The following is a 16917-nucleotide window of genomic DNA, read 5'->3' on the forward strand; positions in this document are numbered from 1 at the left end:
TTTTTTTAACAGAGGAAGAAACGGGTATACAGACATTAACTTGCACGACATCAACTTGCACGACATCACACGGATAGAGGGAGGGGCGCTAGGATTCAAATGCGCAGTTTGACTCCTGAGCCTGCAAACATCACTACTGTGCTGTTCTATCCCATCTGTCAGTGCACTATTCTCTCAGTACACACTCCGATTCAGAGAACTTCATGTCCTGTGACAAAAGGATGGATGCGCTTTGGTTTTTATAGCAGCGCGGATGAAGACCCTCAAGCCACTGGCCGGCGCCAGCTCTCAGCGCCGGGGTGGGAGCTGGCAGGTCCTGTTTCCCAGGCAACGACTGAAACACAGGCCACGAATAAAGCATCGCTCTCCCAGACCCAGAGGGCTGATATCATTTCCTTAGTCTGGGCGGTTGCCCCAGTGACTAGTCGGGCTGTAGGGCGGTGTTAGGTGCCCGAGAGACCTGGTGGCAGGGAAGTCACTTCCTCCCGGGGACGCTGTTTCCTAGCAACCGCCTCCTACCTCTGCTCTTAGTCCCGTCCCCCTCCCACCCCCGCAACCTCCCGCTTGCGAGCGCGGTCTCCGAGAGCAGCCAAGCGCAGGCCCAGGCGACGGGCTCCTGCCCGAAGCCCGCCGCTGGGTTCTCAAGCCGTGGGGAGCTGTCCGCGGGAATGTGGGGTGAATACAACTGGGGACTTGGGCGTCGCAGAGAATCGGAGCGTCGGCGGCGCTCGGCTGTGCACCCGCCTGGCTGGTGCGGGGCGCTCGGCCCGCTGTGCGGGGCGGGGCGGGGCCGGCGGGGAACCGGCGCCACCTGGTCGGGCTGGAGCGGTCCCAGCGCGCGCTGCGGCGGGCGGCGGGGCCCGGGCTCTGCGCTCGGTCTCTAGCCCTGGAAACGTTCATGGGACCGTGTGTACAGGGACTTTAATGCAGCCCATCGCGGAAGCCTCGTTTTGTTTCATCCAGTACTATCAACGCTCTTGTGAGAGGGAAGAGTGACTGGAAGAACATCGCTATTTATAATTTTTTTCTTTCCTAGAGCTGTGCGCAAGCTTTTTTTTTTCCCCCCCTTGTTTTTAGTGGTGATTGGTCTTAGTTATACACTTCCTGCTGACAACAGTCCTTTTGGTAGCCATTTAAATAAGTATGACTGTTTTGTAGGCAATATTATCCTTTTTGAATGGAACAGAGGAAGTTTCTGTCTTAACTGGTAACAATCTATTGCACTCATTTATTTGCTCATCCTTAATTGTAAAACTATTTTAGGACAAGTTCAATTTGAATTTTTTTAAGCAAAGTTTTTAGTAGAACTTGCTATTTCTTTACAAGAACTCTTCATTTTTAAGTGAAGATGTAGTTCAGTGTTCATATGATGCTTTTCTTTTTTTTTTTTTTTTGAAAAGGGGATGGAGCAATAAATGTAGTAATAGAAATTCTCAAGCATGCAAAAAAGTCTGATTTGTTTTTTATATATTTCAGCCACCATCGGAGGATGAAATAGTCCTATCATTTGTCAGCCATTTTATAAAGGTAGAGAATTAAAACAAAGAAATACACACTGTGTCTGATGAAGTTTTTAGCACACCTTTGGCATATACAAAGAGTCCAAAAGTCATCAAAAGAACTACTTTCCAGGTAAAGTGGTTTTTATTTTGAATGGTTTTACAAGGTAAACACTGTGCTAGGAATTTTGGACTTGAAAGTGATTCCAGAACTGCCCTATGTAAAGCTGGAGTAAATCTCACATTTCTTTTGAGATTCTGCAGTTGACTGTATTTGGGTTCCAGGATTACCGACTCTTCTGTGTGGCTTTAAGACTATCAATACTGGGATCTTACTAAATTACAAGTTAAATTAGCTTTTAAAAGTTGAATAACAACTTCAAATTGCTATTTTCATATTAATTTAAAAATCTTTTTTTCTGGTATAGCATAGTAATATTTAAGCTTTTTCTGTCCAGTCTCTACAGTGTTGAACTCCGCCTCTAAATTTGTAGTATTGATTATATCTGCTAACAGCAATAGTTGAAACAAAAGATCATAAAGGATACCATTTTCTCCCAAAATGCCAGTTTATGATGAACTCTGTCGAAACTGAGCTTCTCAATGAATTTACCTGGTATTGTCAGTCTCCTTTAATTTAACTGTACGCGCCATGAGGGAGGGCTCATGTCTGTGATGTTCTGCATTGAGTCTGAGGAATTGGGTGCACGGAATAAGGTAGGCTTTCAGTGAATATTTGCTAGATGAATGAAACCTAAGCTTTAAAGCAGATATTAATCAAGAATTATTTGTTTCAGGAATTAAATATGAGACCTCCATATCTGAAGGGAAATTGATTTTAATTATCTCATTTCAAGATGAGCTAATAAAAGCAATTACAGCTCGCTCAGCCAGACAAAGGAGTTCTGAATATGTAGATGACTTTGAGTGATGAGACTGGTACATGAGAAGATGGGAAAGGAAACCACATTTCTTCTCTTTGCTTCTGTAGTTTCATTTAGCCCAACCCTCCAAGAAAATCACTAAGTTAAAATAATGTCTATGAATTCACTGGTTTTAGATCTCCAACTTTTTAATGAGTAAAAAGCCACTCTTAATTTTCAAGAATTTGTATGATTGTCCTTGGTTGTTTCTGAATGTGTATATGAAAATGAAAATTAACTGACAGCAGACTGATTTGTCAGTGATAAACCGCACTGGAGAGGACAAGTTCATCTTCAAGGTCAATCCTATGAGACATACAGAGAGTCCATAACTAGGGCCCATAGAGCTAAACTTGGTGCACATCAGAATCTCTTTTATAGTGCTTTTTATAAATCACGTGTTTTGGCTGTGAAAGGGGATCTGTTTTAAAAACTCAATCAGTACTATAACGATTAATTTGACTTCTTTCGATTATGTAAAAATACTAACATGGTGCATTTCAGGATAAACATACGAAATTCTAAATTGGAAATTCAGTAAAAAACTCAATGCTCTCTGTAAAAGTAATCAGAACAATTGGTAACTCATTGCTATATAGCTAGGTTAGCGTTCTTTATTATTCTTCTCATAGTAAAATCTAATCTTCTGGTATAGATGGAATTGTAGTTCCAAATTTTTTATGGAAAAACATATAGTTAGCAAATTCTTCTATTTGTGAATATTCTTGATTTTGTGTGATGAAGTTTTGCAAATAAAAGCTTTCCAGTCCAAAATCTAATTTAAATCTCCGTGACTGTTATTTTGAAGAACCTTTGGATGACTTTTCTCAGAGGAAACACACTGCTTAGCTTGACATACCATTCACACTTGATAAGTATGTTTTGAATAAAAGAATGAAGTTGAAATTTTTATTTTATAAATGCCAATAAAAACTGCCTACTTTAACTGTTTTTTAGAGCTGCAAATCTATTCATAGTTGTAAGTTCATTTCTAGTCTTTAATCTTTTTGATTAATGTAACCTTTAAAACTTTAAAATATTCTGTTGAAAGCATTTTTTCCTGTTTTATTTTTTGATTCCCTTAGGTGATTTTTTCTAACTCCTCAGTAGATGAAAATTCACTTAAGAAAAACATAAATGATTTTCATATATCAGATGATGAAAAAAAGAATTCTCCAAAAGTGTCTTTTTTGAAAACCAAGAAATCAAACAATGATGTGAGGCAAGATGAGCCAGTAGCCTCCATCAGAAACGATGAGGAGATGGCACCCACTGGAGGTGAAGACATGGCGGTGAATCGCTTATCGGAATCTCAAAGTAAACAACAAGAACCTGAAAAAGAGCAAATTAAAACAGAAACTAAACCCAGAATACTTCCAATCAAAAGCTCATCTCCAGGTAGTTGGTTAGGATACTATAATTGAAGTTCTTGAGAATTTATTTTAAGATAATCAATCACAAAATATTTTTAGATAGTAGCTAGTAAATATTTAGGAAAAAATCAGGCTTTTAAAATTTTAGATATAAATCAAAATTAATAGAACCATAGAGAAATGCCATAATTCTGATGTCCAGTTGTATATTCAGTGTTGTCATCTCAGCTGATGGCTGATGGGAGGCCACAGTACCTTCAGTCATCCACAGCTGTGGCTCCGAAGCTCTTGGGACCAGCCTCGCCTAGGCTATGAGCTCCATTTTTGTTTTTAGCAGTGGAGCCACAAAGGAGTCCTTTCTAATTCATCTCACACTCCAGATATGAGGATTATAGCAGCACTGGGGCGAGTCCTTAAAACAGTCATTTTCACGCAACTATTTGCTAGAATATCTGTTTGATGTTTGTGTATTTGAAGGGGCTGTTTTGTCGCTGATGTCACTGTTGAAGCCTCTGGACCTTCCTTAAGAAAAGAGAGTCTCCAGTTGGTTTCTCTGTTCCCCAGGAAAACCTGCTAAACCTCAGTTTTCTGAGGGGAATTTCCTGGTGTGATATTACAATAGTTTCTCCGCAGTTGTACTGAGCTCTGGGCACAGGGCAGCAGAGATGGCGTAAAGCAGGCACCAAGCGCTGTGGCATCCCCTGGGCTGTCACGCAGAGAGAAGGGCGTGGAAGCTTAAGGGTTTGGGGGCTTTCCAGTCTTTTTCTGTTTTTAATAGAAAAAAAAGTAGCTGATGCTAACCTTAATAAAAATCTCTTTCCTTTATATCATCATTAAATACGGTACTGGTAAATATTTCATATTTTGCGTATTAGATAGCGCTGGTAACCTCAGGCAGAGCTTTATTTCATCCATGTATTAGGGACCCATTCTTTTTTCCACCCTCACAATCCCATCTACTTTCAAGTGGGGAGAAGATATGAGCAAGCAGGAATAGTAGGGAAAAAGCCACTGGATGTCAATTAAAGATAGGGTTAGCCTTACTGTCCTCATGAGGAGGGGGGATCCTGTCCTTCCTTCCTACGGAATTGTTTTAAGAATCTACTAAAGTATGTCTCAAACTGTAAAATTCTACAAAAACATAAGCACAAGGCCTAATTAGAAACAGAATTAACGTGCTAAAATGCACCTTCCCAGTGTACCAAGTAGAATCAAAAATGCAGAGAAAGGAAATGTAATCAAACAGTGACTTAATTCCGTATGTCACCATTTCCCAAAGTACATTCCACTGTTTGTTCACTGGTATTAAGGAGAAAACAGAGTCATAGAAATTTTAAACTGATTTGATTATGAGAGAACTTCTTGGAGCCATTAATAAAGAAATATGCACAAGTGACTCTTCAAGAAAGATAGAGTAGGCAGTGTTCCTTGGCCCTAATTGAGTTTAGAAACCTCTTTTTGTGGATTATGTTTGTCCTGATTCTGAAAAGCTTTTCATTAGATTAATAAGAAAATGTGAGCATATCATAGAAGCTAATTTTTCTTTACATTTTTGCTCACTTTTTTTAAAATTGTACAGTCAATTAAAATGTGTCAATCTCTCGTGTACAGCACAATGTCCCAGTCATGTATATACATACATATATTTGTTCATAGAAGCTAAAAGTTATTCTTAAATAGACAGAAGTATATAATTAGAACTTTGTGGTAGATAATCAGCAATAATCTGCCTATTTAATACCTTTTTTAAAAAACCTGCGACAAATTAAAACGAATAGGGAAATACTGTATTTGACCACAAGATGGCACCAGGATTCTAAATGTGCAATACTGTATTTTTAGGCAATTGCTAATCATTTGCAATTCAGTATATGTATTATTAAAATAATCGACAAAATAGGTAGTCATTTACATTTGATTATAAAACAAAACATTTTGATAATATGTAGACTTACTTTTTTTCTTTCTGAAAACTTGACAGTGCTTCTGGAAGTGGAATTTTGGTATAAAATACACTAAAATTATTATTCATATGTTATTCAGGTTGAAAAAAAAGTTGAGGCTATTGGTTAGTGCCTAGCATGTAGAATTCATTAAGTATTTGAATGTACAAATGTGTAAATGAATGAGCCATTCATGAAAGAAGGAATGTGGTTCATGAGCTTAGCTTTATCTTTCTCAAAAGTTTTAGACTTTTTATTACAAAGTTTAGAACTTAATATTTTCAATGTGGTGAGATATCGCTTAGTGTCATTTAATGCTTTACAAAAACACTAGAACCTGAAAGTTTTCCTTTGTTCTTGCTTGTCCTTTGTAAAAAGTATAATTATTAAACTCTTTCACTTTATCAGGTAATGGTCACATTGGTAGTGGGTGTAGAAAGTAATTTCTACAGGGTATTTTTTTTAATTTTAACATTAAAATGACTAAAATCATGAATTTTGGAGTCAGGGTGCTCCTGCTTTAATCCCACAAGCTAGAGTTTAGGTCCATGGGCACACGCCCTCTCTGTTCTCATTTTATTAATCTGTAAAATGGGGACAGTAGTTGAACCACCAGTAGGGGTTTAAGGCAATTAAATGAGTTCCTGTACCTGAAGTGCTCAGAGCAATCTTGGCATAAATTGAGCCCTCTGTAATGCTTTTCCTACTCATTGTATTATTCAGTGTTTGTTCCTTAGCAGATCATTTTATTTATCCACCCAATTCATCGTGGGTAACATATATTTTACTGTGATGGTAAGTGAGGCTATGACAGTCCAGAGACCTAGCACCAGTCCTCCAGGACAGTCTGAGTCCACTTGCCCTGCTGCAACCAAATGCCGCAGACTGGGTGGCTTGTAACCAACAGACACCTGTTTCTCACAGCTCCTGAGGCTGAGGTCTGAGATCATAGTGCCCACATGGTCTGCCAGGGCCCTCTTCTGGGTTGCAGACCTCTCAGTGTAATTTTATATGGTGGAAGGGGAAAGGGAGCTTACAGAGCATCTTTTTAAGGGCACTAGTCCTATTCATGAAGGTTCAACCCTCATGAACTAATTACTTCCCAAAGGCCCCATTCCCTAATACCTTCGGGTTAACACAAGCATCGGTTGGGGGCACAGACATCCAGGCCATAGCAAAGGCATTACAGTTCAGTGGGGAGGTGTATAAAAAGGTAAGAACACAGGAAAGTGGGCACATAAGTTTACCTGAGGGCATCAGGGAAGGCTTCCTAACACCAGGAAATGGTGCTAATAGCAAAAACTGACAAATAATAGTACTTATAGTCAGGACTCAACTCAAAACAGTAGAAAGAGGAATTTATCACCATATTGAGCAGGGATGTCAGAAGGCCTTGCTTCAGGTGTGATAAAGAGTGTGTGTGTGAGACATGTTTTCTTCAGCAATGGATAAGGAAATAATTTTAAGTTTTTCAGATATATTGTGTTGGGTCTAAAACTCAATTGTAAGACATAGCAAAGATACAGCATTATTTTATGTACTGCTAAGAAAGAAGAAAACTGCCGATTAAGCTGAAACACACAGGAATTATATATATAAGATGCGTCCAATTTCACAGAAAGTGAAATGTGAAAAAAGAAGTTGCCCTTTTGAATCTACGCAACACTTTAATCGCAAGAATTTTTATTTGCATATCTTTGAATTGTATAATTTATGGCTAAAGATAATAGGGCCAGTGTCATTTTATTCATTTGGTTTTATTCCCTTCACAAATGTGTGTTGAATGTTCATGGCACTGTGCTGTGTTTTGGGGGATATGCTAGGATGGGAGGAGATGTGACCCTTCAGGATTTCAGCAGGGAGTTTACTGTGTTGTTTTTAGGGAAGAGCACTTGGCCCCCTGTTTCACTGTAGTTACGGAACGTCCACCACACAGTTCAGAAGGGGTAAGTATGTGGAGATCATTGCTCCTCCGTAATCTGCTGGAGCAGATCAGAGAAAAGGAGCCAGATGATTCCTAGCTAAGCTTCCCTTCTTGTCCTGACTCCTTTCTGGTACTGGTGGGACGAAGCGTCACAAAGGGAGTGGGAGGGACTCCTCTGTATCATGACTAAATGGATGACTCTCTCTAACCCAGACCAGAAGGATGAGCACAGTGGGCTACGGATTCCAGTCTTGTTCTGTAGCTTAGCTCCACCAGTAAAGCTGGCGATTTGATATAAATCAGACTTCGATGTGCTGTGTTTTGATTTGCTCTGAAAATCAGAAGAGAGAGTGTTATCAAAACCAAACAGTGATTTTACATTTAGTAAAATCACCTGGCCAAGTGTTATTTCAGGCTGAGCACAAGATTACTGGAGCACCGCCCTGTGACCTCACCACCAACCAATCAGAAGAACACACACACCCTGCAGCCCTCCCCGCAAATTCTGCCTATAAAAACTTCTCCCTGAAAACCATGGAGGAGTTCAGTGGTTTTTGAGCACAAGCCACCTGGTCTCCTTGCTTGGTTGGCCCTGCAATAAACACTCTGCTCCAAACTCTGACATTTCAGCTTGTGTGTCAGGCACATGAACTTGCATTCAGTAACATCCCCAGACCCATTTTTCCTTTCCTACCCTTGTAATTCATTCCCAGACCTCAGTCTCTTCCCTCACTTCTTATCTCAGCAAATAACTTGGCACAACCACCTCCAGGTCCCACAAGCCAGATCCTTAAAATTCCTCATTGACTGCTCCCTCTCCACCACATATTGCAGGTCTCCAAGTTAAATTGATTCTGTTACCAAATTGAGAATTAAGTTGAATGGACCCTGCTCAGGCCCTAGCCCAGCTGGGGCTCTGCTTCAGTGGGAGGTTTCTTTTTCCATCTGGGTTTGAGCAGTGAAATAATAAAACTGAAGCTGAGATCGACACGGCACATGCTTTATTCAGTGGCCAAAGGATGGCGGAGCAGGAACAAAGCTTACGGATCAACTTCTTGCCCACCTGCTGAGAAGAGCTTATTTTAAAGAGTAAAGACCAAGGGAGGGGGAGTGTGGTTAGTGATGGGGAGGCATAAGCATTTGCCTGCTGAAGAAGGGGCGGGGCTTTTTCTGAAGGAGCAGTGTTCCACCCCCTTTTTTATCCTTTTTTGGTCCTTAATGTCCTATTCTGGTCACTGGAGGGTGTGCCATTTAATATGCTAACGTAGTAAAATCAGTGTATAAGGAGACTCACAGTCTGTTGGAGGTCAAATGTGTCACCATCTTGGTTCTCAGCTGGTTTAGGGCCATCTGGGTTTTTTGTTTGTTTTAGCTTTCTTTCTTTTTTCTGAATCCTTTCACTTAAAGATTTATATCAATATCTTACACCAGTAATCTCATAAGATTTTTTTGAAGATTAAAAAAAGTGGATTCAGAACAATTTCCTAATTGGCCCAAGGGATAAAGTAAGTTGCAAATTTAGTAATGCAAGTCTGATCTATCAGACTCTAAGTTCCATGAAATTGCTGCTACTTCATATTGCTTCTCTGGAAAGCAGCTACTTACATTCTCATTCTATAGATGTGGAAATAAGTCCTTAGATGTCACATGATTTATGAAAACCCTCACTAGCCAGTCAAACATAGCTAATAATAAATACTCTTTGACTAAAAGCTGAACATAATTGAAGACAAATAAAGGAAAGTATGTGAGTGTGTAAAAATGACTCCCAAAATGCAAACATTAGTAGAGAATTTGATGAAGGGTGAGAAAAGGATGTGCTGGGATAGTTGTGAAGTCTCCATGGAGGAAATGAAAACTGAACTGGGCCTCAAGGAATACAGTGCAGAGAGATGAGGAGGGGGTGCTCTCAGTAGGCTCAGAGCAGGGATGGGCCTCAGCCTCCAAGGAGCATCAAGGAAACAGGCAGAGTGGTATTAAAGTGTAAGTTGGGGAGTGGCATGAAATCAGGCTACAGATTGCATAGAAACTGGCTCTGAAGACCCCTGAATGCCCGGGTGAAACTTCTGTAATTGGATTGTAGAATATAATTCAAGGGAGGACTCAGGTTAAGTTACAAGTTGAGTCTACTATAGCCCAGGTGAAGAGAGAATTTATTAATCTAACAAATTACTGTCAAATTGAGGATTCAACTCAGAAGTTTAAGTTCCGAAAGATAAGATGCTGAATAAGATGTGGAGCGTGTTAACTTTTGGTAGGAACCAAAGATTATCCATTTGTACACGGATGTAGATTTATAAAACCACAGAATACCTTTGTACAGATGCACAAACGCTAGGGACTGATTATCTCCACAAAGGGGAAGTGAGTGAGGGGGACACAGGGGAAAAAGAGACATAATTTTCATTCTATATACCCTTTGGTACCTCTGGAATTTTCTACCATGTACTCATATGCGCTATTGTAAGGTATAAATTATTTTATAAAGTACCAGCAACAAAAGCAAAAACAAAGAGGTTTGAGTAAACAGGAGGAGACGTTTGGTGATGCTGACTGAGTAGAGGAATGGAGGATATGTGGCTGGACAGACAGGTGAAGACTCTTGTGTATTTTCCTCAGAATTCGTTTAAGATTACATCTCTTAATCTCAGGAAGTGGTTAATATTTTAATGAATGAACACAAAAAGCTAACCACTTGCAATCAATGGCGCTGCTCCTGTCTCACACTGAGTGTTCTGTACTCCTCTTCGAGCCTAAGTTCCTATCATTAAAAGAAAGGAGTTGGGCCAGCATATTTTTAAAGCTCCCTTCCTGTTCTTACAATCTATGATTTTGATGCTCGGTTCTCTTCCTTTTGGCTAAATACAAGAGCACTGATTATTTCACATCACTGAAGCAGTGATCAAGAATCAGCTCTCTTGTGTCTGAAGATTTCCTCCAAGCTCACACCTTTTATCCAGACTCCCACATACTTAGTATTTTCAAATACAGTGTCTTCTGCGCATAGTGTTTTCAATGGCAGTTTATTATGATAACATCGACATGAGGCTGTAGAGGAGAGAAGTGTTTTACTTGGGTTCTATTTACTAAAATTCATAAGCAGGTAAGTAGTTACTTAGGACAACCTGGAGAGGGTACAGCTTCCAGTCTGGACAGCATATACCCAAGACTCGGCTCCCTGTGATGCTGACACTCATTGCCCCCACCAGACGCCGCCTCTCCTAATGTAAATCATCTTTTCCAAAACTCAGTCCTGGTGAAGAAGTCACAGAAGTTATAAGACTTTAACTTATTCTGACCTGTTAGAGCAAGCAACCGACAGTCTCTTCTACCTTTTTCTCTCCTGTGACTAGGGTCTGAGTCCACAGTGTGAAGACCAGTAGGATGGGATATCCATGGAGAGAAATGTGTTCACTGATGGCCGTTCTCCTTTCGTATTGTCTGCAAAAGACAGGATATTCTTGAAGTCTAATCCCATACTCATAATTTGGCTATTGAATCTTAGGTGACTCAGTTAGCCTTTTTCTGACTTTTTCAATGAGTCTCAGCTTTCTCCTGTCTATGAAGAAGGGAGATTAATTGAACAGCTGTGTTGGAATTTGACAAGACCTCTATCTCCAAATTATTTCCATGTCCAGTAGTAAAACTAAACCGAAACTACACCCACCTGCTACAAAGGGGGTCATTGAAGGCAGAGACCACACAGAAACAAAGGTGCACATGGCGCTAGTAAGTGAAGACCTATGAATATATTCTAAAACATAGACGCTAGAGTGTACTGATAAAGTGAGCAAAAAATTCTATAAACCATAAGTAAGTCATGTGGTGAAGTTGTTGAACTAGTTTTTCTTTCAAACGGCATGTATTTCATGGGGAATATATTGCCTGTTCATTGTGGTTAGTATAGTAAGTCTCCACTCTGAGGTGTAATTTATTTACATGTTTCAGTTCTTTAAGCAAACTAGGTCACCAGAGACCTCCCAGGGGAGTCCTCCCTCACACACTCATCAGTACGATCAGATGCGCACCAGCAACTCGGCAGTGAACTTGATCCATGCTTGTTCCACCCAGAAAGACAGCCACCCTACCACTAAACGCCAGGCCCCAGAACTAAAGATAAGCCTCCATGAGCTTCATCCAGGACTGGTGTTATGAGGTGGCCAGGACTCTTAACTTCATGGCAGCACAACATCCGTATCTGGTTTCAGCACCAAATGATAAGACGAAAAAGAAAAATAAGGAGAAATTCTTCAGAGAAGATTGATCCAGGGCTCCCAGTGGTTCTCTACTAGCTTTAAAAAGCTGGTCCACGGATGTGAGGGTGATCTGGCTGTGCCGTCTGTCACCCCATTGATCGCCAGGGTTGATTTGGCAGATCTGGCTGGCTAGGCGGGTGTCCCCTTCCTCCATCACTGCTCCACGCGCATCCCTCCCGAAGCTGCACGCTCAGTGGAAGAGGAGGACCTTCCCCGATAGAAGAGGACCATTCTTCTCGGTCAAGGGTGTACGAGTAGCTGCGCTCCCCTACTAGAGCCTCCAATCAAGCTCTCAAAAAGCGGCTCCACTAGCCAAGATCAGCTGACCCTGGCACAGGTCATGCGACCCGCGGATTCTTTGTAAGTAACACATGGTTTTCATCCAGTGTATGTTGCAGTAGTCTGTTATGAAGCAACAGGTAGTGATGTAGTTCCTTCTGTTTTAAGGTTACTCTTACCTCCTCCTTTCTTATTGGCAGAGCCTACCTCCCATCTATTTGTTTTTTCAGTCACTTTTGCAGCTTGGGCATATGACCCATGCTGGCCCACAGGGCTTGAAGGGAAGACTTCTGCAAAATTCTCACAAGAGTCCGCTCCCTTCTTCCACACTTTGAAGTCTTCCAGGAGGATATGAGGCTTGGCTGCTGCTAAAACCACTACATAACCATTAATATCCATAAGGAGGCTGAACCAATTGCTAGTGAGCCATGATTTAATCAGTGTGCCTACATGATAGAGCCTCCATAAAAACCCAAAAGGACAGGGTTCAGAGAGCTCCCCGGGGGAGACTCAGTCAGAGCGGCATGCCTGGGGAGGGCACGGGTTTCCTGCGCTCTTTTGCCCTTACCTTTCCCTGTGCATCTCTTCCACCTGGCTGTTCCTTAGTTATACCCTTTTATAATGAACTGGCAATCTAGAGAGTAAAAATGTTTCCTGCGCTCTGTGAGCCACTCTAGCAAATTGATCAGACCCAAAGAGGGTGTCATTGGAACCTCAAATCTACAGCCGATGGATCAGAAGCACAAGCATAACCCGAATTGTGACCCCATCTGAAGTGTGGGGGGGAGTGCAACCTCGTGGGACTGAGCCCTTAACCTGTGGGTCCAATGCTACCCGCAGGTAGCTAGCATCAAGCTTGAGTTGACTTGTAAGACGCCTAGCTGGTGGCAGAGGGTTACTTGGTGAGGTGGGAAAATCCTCCCACCGCTGGAAAAGCGTGCAGACCCTTACTTTCTAAAATACAATTTTTTCTTATTTCTGATCATTATTTATGGCTGCTTTTCTTTGAAAACAAAGAACAGCCTTCATTTTTAATGCAAGACTGATTACATTTTTCCATCTTTAATGCTGGCATTGTTAATGAGAATAAACCAAATTACTACAGTGATTGGAATAAGTACTAGTAACCAGGAGTCTGCGGTGGTTTATTTCTAGTACTTCTGTTTGTAAGCTGTGTGGCCTTGATAAATCTTTGAGATTTCTGCTCCTCTATTTATTTGCAAAATGAGGAAATTGATTAGATTATTTCTAAAACATTTTCAGATAGAGTTTATGACTTTAAAAAAAATCTTTTAAGTGACTACTCATAAAACAATACGTTATCTTATATTGTTAATAACTGAAAAACAACCTCATAACATGCTGATCATTAACTCTTTTTGTAGATCTCTTTGTCCTACTGTGGACCCCTCGGTGCAGCTTGCTCCTAGTACTGAAGTCTTTCTATTGGAATTGAGCACTTAGGGGAAAGTGCAGGTTCCAGTCAGTATAGCTCATTGCATTACTTCTGTCCTTGCTCCTAGAAGGGACAAACTTAGGCCTTGGCAGGGACAAAACCCATTGAGTGTCACTTAGCTGAATGTATTATGTGAGATATTTGTCCTTCCCACAAACATAAATGAAACATTAACATTCAGAGGAGGTACAAATTTATTGCAAGAATTTAAAAAAAGATCTACCTAGAATGGCTTTGTGATTTTGTTTTTCATTACGTGAAAGAGACCATTAATACTGTCAATACTCTTATAGAATAATTGGCATTCTTTAAATTTCTGGCTGAAAGTGACAAGATGGCAAGTAGAGGGACTCAGAGCTTGCTCCCTCCCATGGGTACACCAAGAATTACATCTACAGACCCACTGAATCGCACAGAACACCTACTGAGCTTTGGCAGAGTGTCTCTTGCTTTGAAATATAGGAGGATTCCTCACAAAAACAGGTAGGAGACAGGAAAGAAAAAGAAGGAATCGGTGCAGGACAGGTCCCGTGGGGAGGGAGCAGCAAAGAAAGCATGCTACCCTCATGCTGGGCTGCCTCCTCTCCAGGCAGGGTCAGCAGGGACAGAAGCAGAGCTTCAGAGGCTCAGAGGAGAGAGTGGCAGCCTCTTGGAAGACAAAAGTAAGAGACACTGACATGGAGGCTCCCTGTGACCCAGCCAGTGGGCACGGGCCAGGACTGGCTGCTGGAGATCAGCGACGAGCCTGGGGAGAGGGCTGGGGCCCACTGCACAGAGGCAGCCTCAGGGGACTGGAGGGTGGTGTGAGCTATGGCTGGGAGTGAGAGTGGATCAGAACAGCTGGTCCAAAAAAAGCACCACTGCGGGTGCATATTGTGGGGAGGGGCGCAACACAGCTGTGCGACAGCTGTTGTCTCTGCTTGGCTCCATCACTGGTGCGTTCTCACGAGAAGAGAGGTGGCTCGGTCATAGCCGTCACATCACTGCTGCATGGCTCTGGGGTGGAGGTGGCTCTGAAACCTGATTCCGTAACCAGGGGCCCTGCAACTTCACAGGCAGGACTCAGATTTCTTTACAGCCCCAGGTAGAGGGGCTGGATTCACTCTGCTGGTATCTTTGTGGACTCACGACTCTGCGATGGACAGGCAGAGTGTGAGTTCTGGTGCGCGGCGGAGGCAGGTACAGGTATGTCACTTACAACAGGCCAGAATACCATGCCATGTGCAGAGGTGGGGCTGGGCTCTGCACTGACCCTGTGGCACACTGTGGATTCAGGTGTGTGACTGCACACTCGCCACAGCAGGTCCTTGCGCCTGCCATTGGGGGATCTGCACTGGTGGCTCTGTGGGTGCAGAATCCTGGGGGACACCAGAGTGGGTGGCTGACATTCCCACGGCTAAGGCAGGGACAAAGGCATAGTCAACAAAGAGTACTTTGTAAGCCCGCATAACAAGTGACAGACAACACCACTGAGGGCATTTCCCAAGGGACAACTCCTGCAGAGGTATACTTGGCAGCTCTTCTTCTCAGCTGAAGTGCTCCAACCCCAGCCCAGAAATGGATCTAAAAGCCATTCAGCAACAGGGGAGCAGACTTAACCCCTGTCAGGGCTGTGACAACCACAGAACAAAAAGGAGGCCCCACACACAACAACAATTAGGGCAGGCTTTGATCACCACATCACCAACCACACCCCCAATGAAAAGGATAACAGCCAACACACGTGGAAGACAGACATGGCAACCATCCATACTAAAAATAACCCTTGCAGCAAAACTATTAGACATGAAGAGTCTACAAAGGAATGCTCCCACTTTAAATAAAACAAACAAACAAAAAACAGCCCTTCAAGACCACAGTAGATAACTGATAACTTCTAAATATGTAAAGCCAGAGAAATATAAGTAAAATGAAGAAGCAGAGGAACCACTCCCAATTACAAGAACAAGAGACAAACCTCTGGCCAGGCTCACCAAGAAGAAAAGAGAGAGGACACAAATAAACAAAACTAGAAATAAAAATGGAGAAATTATAAACACCACCATATAAATACAAAAAATCACAAGAGAATACTATGAACAACTATATGGCAATAAATTGGACAACCTAGAAGAAATGGAAAAGTTTCTAGAAACATACAGTCCACCAAAACTAAATCAAGAAGAAATAGATCATTTGAACAGTCCAATCACTAGAAGTGAAATAGAATCAGCAATAAAAACAACAACAGCAAAACATAAATACAAAACAGAAACAGACTCATAGACATAGAATACAAACTTGTGGTTGCCAGGGGGATGGGGAGTGGGAAGGGACAGACTAGGATTTCAAAATGTAGAATAGAAAAACAAGATTGTACTGTGTAGCATAGGGAAATAAATACAGGATCTTGTGGTGGCTCACAGTGAAAGAGAATGTGACAATGAATGTATGCATGTTCATGCATAACTGAAAAACTGTGCTCTACACTGGAATTTGACACAACATTGTAAAATGACTATAAATCAATAAAAAAAAGTTTTTAAAAAATAACAAAACTAGGTATATGTATTTGCTTTCCTGTCTTCTCTCAGCTCTTTAAATTTATACCTCAAATCATATAGAGAAATAGTTAAAAAAACAAACAAACAACAACAACAAAAACTCCCTACAAACAAAAGTCCAGGACCAGATGGTTTCACTGGGGAATTCTACCAAACATACAAACAGCTCATACCAATCCTTCTCGAACTCTTCCAAAAGATTGAAGAGAAGGGAATAGTCCCAAACTCATTCTATAAAGCCACCATTACCATGACACTAAAAACAGGCAAAGGCATTACCAAAAAAAGAAGACAATAAGCCAATATTGTTGATGAGCATAGATGCAAAATCCTTGACAAAATATTAGTAAACAGAATCAAATAACATACAAAAAAGATTATACATCATGATCAACGTGGGTTCATCACAGGGACACAAGGAAGTTTCAACATATGCAAATCAATCAGTGTGATACAGCACATCAACAAGAGAAAGGACAAAAATTGCATAATCATCTCACTAGGTGCAGAAAAAGCATATGATAAAATTCAACACCCATTTATGATCTAAACTCTTACCAAAGTGGGTATAGAGAAAACATATCTCAACATAATAAAAGGTATTTATGACAAACCTGCAGCCCTCATAATACTCAATGGTGAAAAGTTGAAAGCTTTCCTGTTAAAATTAGAACAAAACAAGGATGCCTGCTCTCACTACTTCTATTCAATATAGTCTTGT

General features: G+C 41.3%; 1 long non-coding RNA gene across 1 annotated transcript; it reads left to right on the forward strand.

Moving 5' to 3' along the window:
* The first annotated feature begins 564 nt into the window (after positions 1 to 564).
* On the forward strand, positions 565 to 12272 carry LOC140699838 (uncharacterized). The gene is made up of 4 exons (XR_012078090.1): positions 565 to 675; positions 1477 to 1632; positions 3508 to 3820; positions 11016 to 12272. It is a non-coding gene; the product is annotated as an uncharacterized lncRNA (long non-coding RNA).
* Positions 12273 to 16917: the final 4645 nt, after the last annotated feature.

Source organism: Vicugna pacos, chromosome 2, assembly GCF_048564905.1.
Source record: "Vicugna pacos chromosome 2, VicPac4, whole genome shotgun sequence".
Taxonomy (NCBI): Eukaryota; Metazoa; Chordata; class Mammalia; order Artiodactyla; family Camelidae; genus Vicugna; species Vicugna pacos.